The 14,313-nt window shown below is 42.1% G+C and overlaps 1 protein-coding gene across 5 annotated transcripts in view; it reads right to left on the bottom strand.

Moving 5' to 3' along the window:
- Nucleotides 1–14,313, bottom strand: part of MPPE1 (metallophosphoesterase 1) — a 27,219-nt gene extending 12,906 nt beyond the window's left edge. The window contains exons 1-2 of one of the 5 annotated variants that reach the window (XM_032182446.1): nucleotides 14,249–14,313; nucleotides 3,643–3,733 (exon numbers count right to left, since the gene is read on the bottom strand). The gene's annotated coding sequence lies outside the window, so the exon portion shown is untranslated. Of the gene's footprint in view, nucleotides 1–3,642; nucleotides 3,734–6,273; nucleotides 6,295–6,625; nucleotides 6,872–10,604; nucleotides 10,754–14,248 lie in introns of those variants that run through there. The other 4 variants (XM_032182445.1, XM_032182448.1, XM_032182449.1 and 1 more) reach the window with 4 other exon arrangements.

Raw genomic sequence — 14,313 nt, 5'->3', positions numbered from 1 at the left:
TGTGTATGGCCAAGTTATGCAAACACAGCACGCAACAGTCAAGCATATGTAACAATTTAAAACTTTGCACTGAAGAGGCAATGCAAATACAATTTAAATTACTTTAGAGCCTGAAACATGTACCAATAATAGAAAATATGCAAGAGAAGGAAAAAAAAATCTTGATTTATCAAAAGGCTACAAAATAGCAGCCTAAAATGACACAGGGAATAACATCAGAAATTCATCTCTGCAAAAGTATCCTAGCAGCTAGCAACCCAGGAACAGAGCCAGAAACACTGTAGACTCAAAAGACATCTGAAAAAAGGCAGTGAAGCACTGAAACAGAGAGGTTTCCATGAGAGCTGGAATAAGACAACACCAAATAAGACAAAAAGTAACACCCTACATGCAAAAGCCAGCCATTAATAGATAACAGTTTAGAACCGTAAGTACAGCTACACTGTGTTAACGAATTCTACTTCAGATCTATAATTTATGATTGCACTATGCTAAAAAGTTTGATATTCAAATGGACAACATTTATGATGCATTATGATAGAGTATCAAACAAATAACTCTATCCAGTGAATTCAACTAGTTCAGATAAAAGCAATTTACTATAAAGCAGGGAATGAAGAAGAGCAATATGTAAGGCTACGCAGAATGTAGAGACAGTCCTTTAAGAAACCCATAGAAATTAACCCCTTTGAATGGCAGCCTACATGGTTCACTTCTTCAGACGGATCCTTTTGTAATTATATTACCTCAGAATTCGTAACTTAACAAGTATTTCTATCTGTACCTAGTTTAATTAGAAGATAAGCTTTACAGAAATAAACTTCAATTATTACAAGTACTGATGATCTGTAGCTTAGACAAAACTATTTTCTGTTCAGCTTCCCCAGCTCAAGTCTATTGAGTAAAATTCAAACGCTTTGTAAGAAGCTGTTGGCCGATGCAAGGACAGTAAACAGAATATAATCAGCCAAAACTAGATAGGATCTCTTCATCTTCTCACATAATTTCAAGAATTATCAACTTTTCACCCATTGTCCTCCTTCACCTGTAGGGACGATCTACCATGAAAACTTCATGGCCCTCCCAAAACTTCTGCCACAGGAATAATTTTGATATGTTTAAGTCCACGAGAAAATAGTTCTCTCATTGACATCAAGAGACAACAGAAGTGATAATTTGCCAAAGTATTTTCCCTGGCTGTGAAAATGTTATTTTGAAAGGAAATTGTACAGTTGCCTGCAGTTTCATTTTTAATATCATAATAGAAGACAATCTTTTTTCTTCAATCAATTTCCTTATGAAGGAAACCAAACTCTCCAAATATGGAAAAAAAAAAAAAAAAAAAAAAAGCATCTACAAGAAAATCCATCCGTTTGAAGTAAAATTAAAAAAGGGTATTGTTCTTATTATTCCTCTTTCTTAGCCACGCAGTATTTGATTTTTTAACATATTTTGCTTGATAACAGCATACGTTCAGCCTAGTTTCAAATAAGACCAAAAAGTTAGCTTTTCAAAAATCTCCTGTTCTTAAACTTGTCCTAAAACAAATTACCTTGTCTAATCCAGCTAGTTCATTTTTTAGTGCTCTCCTTTCTGTAGACAACTTTTCATTTTTCTTCTTCAGCTTTTTAATCTCTTTCAGCAACAGCTCTATATTCAAATAACAAAATATAGACTTCAACCATTACAGTCAACCTCCCCCTCACATGAATCATATTACAGCTAAAGAGCTGCCTACGTTTTGTGATATTAGAAAATTATGGTTCAGCTTTTTAAAGTACCTTTTTCATAAAGTGATTTATTCTTAAGAATTGGCCCGGCACATTCCCAGCTACTATGAAAGGTGACAGGATCTGCAAATTGGGTATTTCTGCACAGATTCTTAGAATGTGGGTTATCTTCCTTTAAAAGTTACAAAACATGCATCACAGCTTGATTGCCTTTTTCTGACTTCTGAGAGGGTCACATCAGCCAGCACTGACAGCTCACTTCCTGGGAATTATAACCTACATTATATGATCTCCTCAGGTATTTTGGTTTTTAGTTTTGTTTTTGTTTTTTTTTTTTTTTTTTTAAATGCTTTGAAGCAGAGCAGGCTTGCACCTTAACTTGTGGATTTTGTGATGCAAGGAAGACATGCTCAAACCAATATTGCATGGATTTAATCCCAAGTTTTAAGACTAAAAACAGTTTATCTTGTGGATCATTGTCCGAAAACCAAATAATGGAGTCACTAAGTTTTGTACCTATAGAACTTAACAGAATAAATAATAAACACTACTCATTACAGCCATGCCCTCCCACCCACGATTATACTGACATACTACTTACAGAAGGGGGGGGGGGGGGGGAGAAAGTCAGCAAATATTTATTTTTACCACTAAACCAAATGCAGAAGTGGATCCACAGACATTAAAATGGCATCTCATAACCAATGCAAGTTTTTCAAAAATGAAGAACATTTTGGATTTTGCACATTAAAGTGGAGGCAAAAACCTGGAGCATGCCTTTGGATCAGAAATGAAACGCATCCCCTCTGGTGGGCATATTGGAACATCACAGAATTAACCGTACCATTACCTAAATACTTAGTGCAACAGGATTCCTTCTTTTTAGATATGTCTTTGCAAGACGTTACTTCTTTCTCTGGAGTTTGACTTCTTTTTCTAGAAACAGCACTGGTTTTCCAAGAAACCTTTTTACGTTCCAATTGCTCAATTCTTTGCCTCTGTTCTTGAAGATTATGCTCGAGCTCATGAATTTTAATCTGTCAAGAAACCGATTTTTTTTAAAACGCATAGAACAAACAGAGTTCAACTGAGAACAACTGGAAACACATCCTGAAGGCAAACCTACATTCATCCAGAAGAGTCTGAAAGAAATAAAAAAAGGTGAAGTTTTGCATACAACAGAAGCGTTTTAAAAGACAACTGTTGCTGCGTGCTCACACACAAGAAAGGAGAAATGTACACGAAGATACTAACCCTTTCTCACAATACAGTGTCCTTTTACGGCAGCAACTGCCATCTTCTAAGAAAAAGAAGATATAATCCAGCCATAACAAAAATTCATTTACAAACAAATACACATGAAGCACGTATGCATGATCTCCTAGGAGGAAATTAACTATACTGGTCAGCTGTGATGCTTGATCAATACCTAAAGAGGCAAAGTCTACTTGAGGCAGCTTCTTGGACCACTCCTAGCCACGCAACCCTGCCTTTGCCTCAGTGATGCTATTCTCATTGTAGAGCAAGATGATGGATCTTGCTGCCTAACAGGAAAATATTTGCTTTTTTTGGTTAGCTTGCTGCTGGATTCCTGAAATAAATCACCTCACAAGACACAGAAAAATACCCGGACTGGTGCAACAGGGATAAAACACCTATACAGTAGGTTGGAGGGGTAGGCAGATGATTAAAGAAAAAGCAAGGGAAGAGACCACGTTACAGAAATACCTGAGTTCACTCTCAAAGTGAGCATACAGATTATATCCTATTATCTCGATGGCATGGGAAACAGCAGGAACAAGAATGAGTATGAAAAGAGAAACATGGTCCATTTTGCAAACCTAAGAACTATTTTTCAGTCTACTGAAAAGACTATGTTTATTTGATAACTCCTCCTACAAATTCTACTTACAGTGAGATTTGAAATTGTTTCACTTTGTTCCTGGTTTGTTTTGATTTCTTTAACAAAACGCTTCTGTAGGTTATCATACATCTGTAGTAGTCTAAAACAGAAGAAATGCATAAATGGCAATAACATACGAAAGCCAATGGAACTTTATCACATAAGTATTCTAGATGTCCCAAAGAAAGCATTTGGAATGCATTTTATGGTAGAGACTCATAATGGACATATTGTTCTGAATGAAGTGTGACCAGCAGCACAGGAGGAATAAGCACTTTAAGAAACTGCATGGCAAGAGGTCTGTATCGATGGCAAAGAGCTGCTTTCACTCAGGCTGAGGACCCTGTTCTTTTCTCCAACCCATATAGCCACACTCAGCACAAACAACTTGTTGAGGGATGACCCATGAGCAAAACAGTGGCAGCAAATTTACAGACATCTATCATGTATGTCACTTCTGCCTGCTAGGAGTATAAAAGACTACTTCTAAAGGATATAAATAAGATTGCTCAAACTAGTTTCTTGGCACCCAACACAAACCCAAGAGACAATGGGAACTCGTAAGGCAGCATCCCCACCTCTCCACTCTACTCCCAACCAATCCTGGCTAGATCACTTGAACGCACATCTCATTGCTTCTGAGCAAGAGTGAAGGAAACCTATGACACAACGAGTACAAATGGGCAAAAATCGACATAAACCCAATGTTAATATCAGCAGACTTGGAAAATTAATATTACTTTTCCCTTTGATATCATCCTGCATCAATTTCTGCTACACTTATTTTCCACGGTATTTCCTAGCATTGAAAGTACACATAGCAGACCCATGAAGCAACTGATGAATACGAACAGATAGTTTTCCTATTTTATTAAGAATTCAGATAAGAGCTGGCATTCACACTAAGTTATGACTGCACACCCCAAGCACAGAGTAACTTTGTAAAATAACACAATGATGAGAGAAAAAGCAAAGTTAGGTTATCTTATGTGCAACCTAATACGAAACAATACCTAATTCCAGCACTAGTTTCAAATAGCTCAGACATCTTCAACATAAGCATCTAATTAGGCACTCAGTTCAAGCCCAGAGCTAGACATTCAGCCATCCTACATAGTTCTTGAGGACAGACTGATACCCTGTAAGGTAATTTAAAAAATAATAATAAAACAGGCATTCTGCAGCCACCTAAAGGGAACACTAGAAACAGTGCACCTCGATCTCAAGCAGTATGGGCTGCCTCTATCTATGCAAGATCCACAGCCAGGAATTTATTCCTGTATATGGACAAGAGCCTTTGAAAGAATGCAGCAGCCTGTTATGTACATTTGATGTAGCAGGCCTAATTGCTACAATGTTTTTACAATGTTTTGATATACATTTTCTTAAAACAAAAACGTTTCTTTTTCATCAAAAAAAAAAAACCTGCTCCTAAAGTTTATATTTAACATCAGTTGGCAAACCAATAGTGTCTCACTTCTAAAGTCAATTAAGACTGAAATATAGCACCACGTGTGTGGCTTATTTAGAAAGTCTATGGATTTTTGTATACATATAAAATCGAGCTAAATAAAATGAGCTATGGAAGCTCCCACAGAAGAGAAAAATCTATATAATTTAGAGTATTAAAAATCTACCCAGAAAGTCACATACGCAGTCTATGCGTGTATACATGAAACACATACATACATGAAAGATCTTACAATTTTTCTCAATGAAAAATTTGTCAAAAAAATCCATTTTGCTCTTCGTTCAGTGCTATTTTCAAGTTTAATTTAAGATTTAGTATTTTCTTTAAGAAATGTAAATAAAATAATTTTCCAATCTGTTTCAAAGGAAAAAATCAGCTTCCAGGGAAGTTGACAAGAAGTCTGTTGACTCAACCACGAGCACCATATTCTATCCTACAAAGAATAATGCGTTTAAGTCTGTGAAGAAACTATTTGCAAGAACTCACCTGACACTTTCACCTTCTAGATTAAGATCCTTGCTGTATCCACTTTTATGCCATAAGTGTGTTTCTGTTTGAACCTGAACACTTAATCAAAATAAACATATCTTAATAAAATGAGATTTTACAAATTTAATTGGAACCATATAAAGCAACTGAAAAAGTCTAAATTACTTTTCATCTTGATTTTACAATAGAGATTCAGGCAGGATTATAAACACACCAAATTTTAACTTGAAAAATTTTGTAAAAAAAAAATTATGTAAATCCTGGCAGGACACTTTTCAGAACAGTAGATCTACAGTTTTTCAGGTACTCAGGGTCACAGCTTCCAAGTCTTTTAAACAGTACCAATGCTCTTTAACTCTTACCACTCACTGTGGTAAAATATACTAGAACTCTTTAACTAGACACAGAGAGCATGATGGCTAAGCAGGGCTATTACTTATTGATATTAAAACTGTTTTACTACAACAATGCCAATTTTATACAAGTTGCCCCAGGCATCCCTCACTCCTTTACCTGCCTCCAGCACTGTCCTTCCCCCCCATCCCGTTCATAAACAGTAGCTCAAAGCGTGCAGAGCAGACAAGGCCCAGTGCATCTGAGGAATCACAACATGCAAGTCTTGAAATCTCACACTTCTTCTGACCCAAGTAGGAAACACCAATTTGACAATTAATCCTTACTCTCTGCTCGTGACATAGTCACGCATTAACTGCTGCAGACGCAGTTTTTCTTGAACCTGAGCCAGGTTCTTTTCCAGCTCCTTATTTCTCGTTTGCAGCTTTCTCAGCTTCTTGAGTAAGCGTTCGTTTTCGTCGCTGAGCTGAAAGGCAGGAGAGGCAGAAAAGAAAAACCAAGCAACGTGCTCAGATCACGTATTTAAGGGACAGATAACACTCCCGATTAAAAGTCTCTCTTGCGAGTTTTGCTACGTTTACCAGGAGCTGTATAAATATATATTAAAAAATAAAAAATAAAAAAATAAAAACATAAAAAAAGAGAAGTAATTGGCTTCAAACTTGATACTGAGCTCACCTGCAGGCAGCGGTGGGCCGGCGGCAGCGCCATGGCCGCGGTCGCCATGGGCAACGGCGGGGCCCTGCGGCGGGCACGGCCCTGAGGCGGCCGCGGCTCCTGTGGTGTTGACCGATATTAGGGGCTTTTTTGTCCTTTATTTTTTCGCGTGTGTGTGTATTTGGCACGTGGTGTTCGTGGAGCAGCAAGCCCTGAGCACCTGGGGGGAAATGGCGTGGCCAGGCGCTGGCAGCTGCCAGGCCTGCTGTCCCTGAGGGTTTCTTCATGGCCCCATAATTAACAGGCGAACCACTCCTAATTTTGGGGGCCCCTGACAAACCGCCTTGTCCCCAAGAAGCCTGACAATAAAACTGCTACTCTGATCAGCTGCTAGTATTGCTGAACCACCCCTTGAAACTTAGTGCTGTAAAAACTACAAAGTCTTTTACTGAGGAAAAAAAAAAAGAAAGCTGGACGTAACCGTCCACAGTAGCAGTACAAAGACCAAAAAAAAATAGAAAAAAAAGTGGAGAGGGGACATAATAGACCTCAAGCTGAACACAGGCCAGCAGTGCCATGGTGGTAAGGTCCTGCGGAGTCCAGAAAACAGGAATAAAAATGACATGAGGCAGAAAATAAAAGAGTATCATAAAGGGTTGAAGTAATGGTTTAGTCAAGAAAGCAGACTGCCAAGAATCCTTGTCACTCTCTTTTTAATCTTTGGTTATTGCAACGGATGGTAATAACAGTTCCTTATATCCTCTACAGGAAGGATGAGCAGAAATAAAGTTGCTTTCAAACAGAGATTATTTCAGTTGGGTGGCAGGGAAACATCCCTTAACATAAAGGCAGAAAAAATTGTGTACTTCTCCCTCCTTCACCACAGGTTTTCACAAACGGACCAGGGACCAACATTTCAATGATTCTGTTACTAACTTTAAAGAGTAAGCTTAGAAGAAGAGAATACCCATCTATAATTCTGATATTTTGCAAAATTACTTTTTAAAATGACTATTTCAAAAATAACGACAAAGGGAAGCCACAGAACAAGGCAGTGTGGTGAAGAATGATCAGCACAGTGGTCCCCGATGCATCCAACACAGCAGTACCTCATAGTGTGAGTACGATAACTATTTTTTCCTCAACACTGGGAACGTCAGGAGTAGTCAAAATTGATAGTCATAATACTATAGAAAGCAAGGCCATTTGAATATGGTTATTTTATAAAGAACATGCAAGCATTGTTATGATTTATATTCTTATAATCCCAAGGGTTTGGGATATTTTTAATACTACTGGTGGAGCACTAAAACAAGAGGAGGAAGCACAGATGGATTAAGCCAGGGCTTCCAGAGAAACTAGAGCAGGCATGGAAGGTGCAGCACTGGGCAGAACTCAGGCAGCATCCTAGATAGGTCAGAAGTAGCAAAGAAAATGGGCCCACAGTATGTCTTGGGTCATTCTCATACGTGCAATCTGCAGACCCTTTTTCTTTGACCCTTCCACAAACACAATAAATAGGAGCAGACAACAATGCAGCGGCTATGCACGCTTTTTAAGATCCAAATATTTTCAGAACTTAAAATGTTAAAAGCAGAACATCTCTCTTCTATGGACTGGAAACCAACATGCAGAAAAGTAGGGAAACGAGTGAAGAGAGCTAAAAGGGAAGCCAGAACTCTTGATTTCTGACCGAGAAAACAAGCTACGGAGCCTCCCTCTGTCCTGCTTTTCCAGAGCTGGTGTGGGAATCGAAGATAGATGGATGAAGATGATGACAGCCAGGTCTATGACAGCCGGAACTATGCAGCTAGACCTTCAAGGAGCCTACATAAGATTCAAATTTTAATCAAACAAGCACTGGTTTAAATGAAAAAACAAACAAAAAAAACTTTTTCTATCTTCAAACTCTTGGAAAAAGCTTCAGCTGAATCTCTTGTAGGTTCATGCACACTATGAGCAAACACTTTCAAAAGCGATCACTGATTCTGGGTGGCTCCACTTCAAAGCAAGCATCCATTCCTCCAAATTAAAGATACTCAATAGATCTACAAAAATGGCCCAAGGCTAGGTAACACGAGACATCAGATATCAAAGCATTCAAAATCAAAAGATAATGTTAGCCTGCATGTATATACAAACAATAAATGGATTTTCTGTACTTCATTAGGAAACAATCATTTTCCAGAGATTAGCAATATGCAATTTTTTAAAAACTTGTCAGTAACTGTATGAAATGCCATTAAAATACTTACTTTTCATTGTAAATAATTACAGCAGAAGCATTTCCCTGCGCTGTTACTCAAGCAGTTTGTTGAACATATTCCTTTTTCCTTGCATTTCTGTTTCTAACTCAGCTTGGTTTGAACTGAGACACATTTCATGCTGGCACACACGAATGACAATGTCATTGATTCCAGTGGTGTTGAGCCCACTACTTATTGCCAAGCGGCAGGAATGTGACCCGTAGCACTTTTTCAGCTGCATGTGCACCAAAATCATTGATTTAATTTGTCAGAAAATCTCTGAGCGCAGGATTACTTGATGCAACCCCATGATAAGTCCAAGCACAGCCTTTTTTTCCACACAGATTAAAGGACAGCGTATGTCATTTTGACCCTCGCAAGACTAGCCTCATGAGATTTTCCAGGAATTAAATTCTCCTGTGAAAATCTACATGCCTTTGGAAAAACACGTAGAAATTTAATGTATTGGGTTCACATGGTAAGGTTTTGGTAGCAGGGGAACTGCAGGGGTGGCCTCTGTGAGCAGAGCCCAGCAGCTGCCCCATGTGAGATCAGAGCCAGCTCCAGCCGGCTCCAAAGGGACACACTGCTGGCCAGAGCTGAGCCAGGGAGTGAGGCTCGTTGGGCCTTTGGGAAAGAAGATTTAGGAAAGGGAAAAAACTGCTGTGCAACTGCAGCTGGGAGAGAGGGGTGAGAAGCAGCCCTGCAGACCCCAAGGTCAGTGCAGAAGGAGGGCAGGAGGTGCTCCAGCGCTGGGGCAGCAGTTCCCCTGCTGCCTGTGGAGAGGCCCCTGGTGGAGCAGGCTGTCCCGTGGGAGGGACCCCACGTGGAGCAGGGGCAGAGAGTGACCATGAAGGAACAGCGGAGACGAAGCACTAGGGAATGACCACAGCCTCCATTCCCCATTCCCCTGGGCCACTCAGGGGGAGGAGGAAGAAAAGAGTAGATGACGGGGAGGTGTTTTTAGTTTGCTTTTAGTTTCTCAATGTTCTGGTCTGGTAGTGATAGGCAATAAGTAACATTAATATCTCTACACTGAGGCTGTTTTGCCCACAATAGTAATTGGTGAGTGATCTCCCTGTCCTTACCTCAGCCCCTGAGCCCTTTCCATTGTATTTTCTCCCTTTTCCTTTGAGGAGGGGGAGTGAGAGAGCAGCTGCCCAGTGGGGTAAAAGCACCACTCCCCATTAGGCTCCTTGGCCTAATCCACTGCCAATCTGACAGACTGAAACATCATGGCACAACCTCAAACCGATGGGCCAACGTTGGGGTAGGAAAGGCCCCCATCTTGTTTTGAACTTGGATCTGAAAGCAATAACCCAGCTTTCATTCAGGAACCTTCCCTCAAACAGGGAGAAGAAGCAGTCTGGCTTTCCTGAGCCACGGCACAACCACAAGATGGGAGATAAATAATATAAAACTGAGAGCTAAATAATACGAAGTTCAGAATTCCATTCAAAAGTTGAACAGTATGTCCCGCACGTCAAGAGAAAAAGCATAAAAACATGGTTGGATTTGCAGAATTAAAAGCAATGAATCTTTTCTCATAATACATAAGAGTAAGAGGACATCAATTTAGCCTTTAAGTTGAAAAAGCCAAACGGAGTTAACACTTTTTATACAAAATTAGGCTACAGAGACTAAGGCAGAGACTGTCTGCCACTTCTCCCCGCGAGGCCAGGAGAAAATACCCGCACCTTATTCTACACTCAGAGATATCTAGGAAAAACAGTAACAGCTCAGGACTGTATTACCTTGTCCCCAGATCTCCCTCTGGAGAGGAAAACCACCTTTCAGTGGAGAATCAAAGGCAATCACACCCCAGGAAAGCTATCTCAGCCGTCCTTCCTGGAAGGGAAAATTTCCCGGAGTGACTGAACCAGCTTGAAAACACCGAAGGAGGCCCTTTCACCATTATCTGTCAGATCTTGAAGCCAAAATCTTGATTTCCACGCTAATGAGCTCCCAGAACAGATTTGAAGGCCACGTTCTGCTGGAGAATTTTTGTTAATTTGTGGCAGGAGGGAGAATGTGCACTCCCCGAGCAGTGATCTCGGGGCCTCCTGCTTGTAGAGAAGAAAGGCCGTCAGGATGTGACTCTGAATGACAGAAAGGAAACACAGGAAACAACTAACACACCACAGAGAACAGTGCAGACCAGAGCCACTAATGAGCAGACCAGAGTCACTAATGAGCGTTATGAGAAACGGTGCCAACGTCGGAAACTCCTAATTGTTTCTGATGGAGCAGAACTGGCATCTGCACAGTTCTTCAGGGGAATCCAGCAAGAAACGAGAACATCTCCTTACAATTTACCTTCCCTTCTTGTATTCCCAAGATGAAACAAAAAGCTGGGCCAAGTAACCTCTTTATCAGCTATCAAATCTATTCACTGCAATATGGCCATTACACAAAACTACTACAGTACCGTAGCACTCTGCACAAACAAGAGGTTTGTCATCATCAGGTTGCCTCTTACAGGCAGGCCGTCAGCCTCAAACTTCATTCTTCATAGGATACTGAGAGGAGCTCCAGGGAAAAGGGCTGGAAACAGTAAACAACAATTTTATGTGACTAATCCGATATAATCCTATGCTGTGTAAAAAGACCATCTGTACGGAATCACACTGAAGTGCTTTAATAACAGTGCAGCAAGCCCCTGGCTGTCATGCTGAGGAAATGCTCTTTCACACCATCAGGCTAATAATTCCAAAAGATTACTTCCCTTTCCCCCCCCTCCCCTCTCTGTTTTTATTAAAGCTGTTAGTCACTTGCTCTCCCGTTTAATTTCCTATTAAGAGATCATCCATCAGGCCCATGAAGTGACAGCTGCGTGTGTTTGAAGACATCTGTGGCTTCCACGGCGCTGGCTGGTGAGCCAGAGGAGGTCACTCTCCCTTTCTGTAAAAACTCCAACAAATGGGATTGCATCACCGCAGCGTGCAATTACTGTCAAAGAAGAGAATGGGGAACTGTCGGCTGAGGCGTAATTAAACCAATTTCAGCTGCAGCAGCTTCCCTTCCGAGTGACCCTGCTTTTGGTAGCGCAGACCGGGCTGGCTGTGGGACAGGTTGGATCTCCGGGTGGCACAGCCAGCGGCCCCACCGAGAAATACCGTGTGACAGCGTAGAAATGGAAACGAAAGAGAATACCACACGGTACACCCGCTAGGTAACACGCAAGTCAATAAGGGCTTCACAGCCTGTGAGAAAAGGAAATCCAGGTTTACGCTCTGCTCTCCGTTTCGTAACAGGTTTGCCCCTCTGTTGAGCGTCCTGGGTCTCGGGGAAGGAAACCCGACCTCTGCAAGAACCAGGTCAAGGCTGGGAAGAATTCAGACCGACGAAGCACCAGTATTTCTAGTTCACCTAGGATGAGTCTACAGCAAGTCGAGGAGATGAAACGCGTGGCGTGTGTGTGTCGATTATGAAAGGCATGTGAGGGGAACTGGCTAGCACTTAGGGTTATGAAAGATCAGAGGTTACGAAAGAGCTTGGCAGCTACAAAAGGTGAGCCACGAGCCTGATCCAGCAGGCAGAGAGCAACTGCAGCTTACCCTGAACCACACGGATGTTCAGCAGCACCTGGCAGCTCACACCGCCCTGCAGGTCTAGACGAAGGAAGGTTTGAAAAAAACTTCAGGACAGTAGTCAGAAAGCAGTCACCACTGAATAGAAGGATGAAGAGAAGTATTGCCGTCTCTTCATAAGACTTACAGGCAACAATATTTTTTGCAAAGTACTTCGAAGGGTCTTAATATAATAGCTGCAGTCAGTAATTTTCTTAGTACTCTTCTTGGCTTTTTAGTTTCGTTTTCCAATCTTTTACCACAACTGGAATGAATTTGTAAAATCCGAGGGTTCATTCAGCTGTTACTTTAGCCTTTGAAATTCAGTCTTCTGTGACCCTTTTACTAATACTCTACCACCAGAGGGAAAGGAAAGTTGGGGAAGTTTTACAGAGCCAGATGGAGTCGCTCATTTTCCAAGTGCCACTCACATTACTTACAGAGAACTTGCTCCTGCTTGAAAAAATATTGAGAGGAGCACTTTCCCCTCTTTGCAACAGTATCTCCCTGTGCCACTGACTTCCTACAACCATCCTTACTGAGAGTATTTCTGCATCCCGCCTACTGTACTGTCATTCACACTGCCCTGTTTGTAAAGCACAAGTTAAAGAGATGTTTCAGATAGCAGCCTAACCACAACAAACTCCAAATGTTGCAGCAGGTCTGAGACACGAGAGAGGAAGCCATCTGCTCTGCATCACAGTAACATCCACTCAGCTTCTGCGGAAGGTACACGCTGTTTTACCGTTGGCCAAAACGGTAACTAAAAGTTGCTATTTAATGGAAAAAGTGAGAAAACACAGATGCTCTACCACGGTCTGAGATGCTTCTTCAATTGCAAAGCCATAGGTAGCTACAGGTTTTCTTTTTTACCAAGTTAAGGCTGTTTTCACTACATCTCACCAGTTTGTTAGTGCCCCAGCACAGAGGCTCTCTTGGCCAGGTCCTGAAGTCACTTCAAGCTGTGCTGAGCACAGCACCAATAAAAGGCCCAAATTTCTAAAACCTGGAGGTAGCTGAGCTTAGGGAAGAATCCAGAGCGATTCTATTCCAAATTATACGATGTTTATAGGGCTACAGCACTTAGTGAACTAATCTTATATAAGGATACAAGGTCTGAGGAAAAAAGACTTAGAAACAGCACAATAAGCAAAAGGATCGACAAATGTTTGGATATGATTCCTTCAAGCAAAAAATCATAATTTCACACCTTAAGTGAACCTAAACTTAGGGTATTGGTTAATTTACATTCTAAGAGCTCATTGCTGGTTTGTTTTTTAGGAAAGGGGGGTACAAGGCGTTTTGCTAAGTAGACTGACAGGGTTGCTGTCTTTGCGGCACCCACTGCCACAGTGCAGCTTAGAAATTTAAAGAATGAATTCCTGCACCACAATCCATGAAGGTTTGGGCATTTATTTTTTGCCTCCTTGCCCTTCCTGGTGCCACTTCTCCCCTCACGCCGGCTCCCTCTCCCCTCAGCACCAGCCCCGCGTCGCCCCCTGCCCCCAGGCGGGTTCCCCCCCCCCCTCCCCGATAAGGATCGCGCCCTGTCTCCCTCACACAACCCCCAGCCGGTGCAGGCGACCCAGAGAGCTGCCGAGGGCAGCAAAACGCCGCCCATTTAGCCTAGGGCAGCAAAACCGGGCCGGAGGACTCGGCTGGGCTCGGGGCTCCCAACGCAGCGCGGCGCCGCTGCAGGCCCGGCGGCGGCCATGTCAGGCGGGGCGGGACGGGGACGGTGATGGCGGTGGGGGGGGGGGGAGCCGGGCAGCCCCCACATGCCGCCCCATAGAGCACCCCCAGCCCCTCTCCGCCCTCCTGGGGCTCACCTCAAATGAGGGGCCAGCTGCCTCTGCCCGCCTTCCCCCGGCAGCCGCCGCTCCCTCGGCTGGGG

The sequence above is a fragment of the Aythya fuligula genome, chromosome 2 (genome assembly GCF_009819795.1).
Source record: "Aythya fuligula isolate bAytFul2 chromosome 2, bAytFul2.pri, whole genome shotgun sequence".
Lineage (NCBI taxonomy): Eukaryota > Metazoa > Chordata > Aves > Anseriformes > Anatidae > Aythya > Aythya fuligula.
The sequence above is the reverse complement of the archived record's forward strand: the minus strand, read 5'-3'. Positions and strand labels throughout refer to the sequence as shown.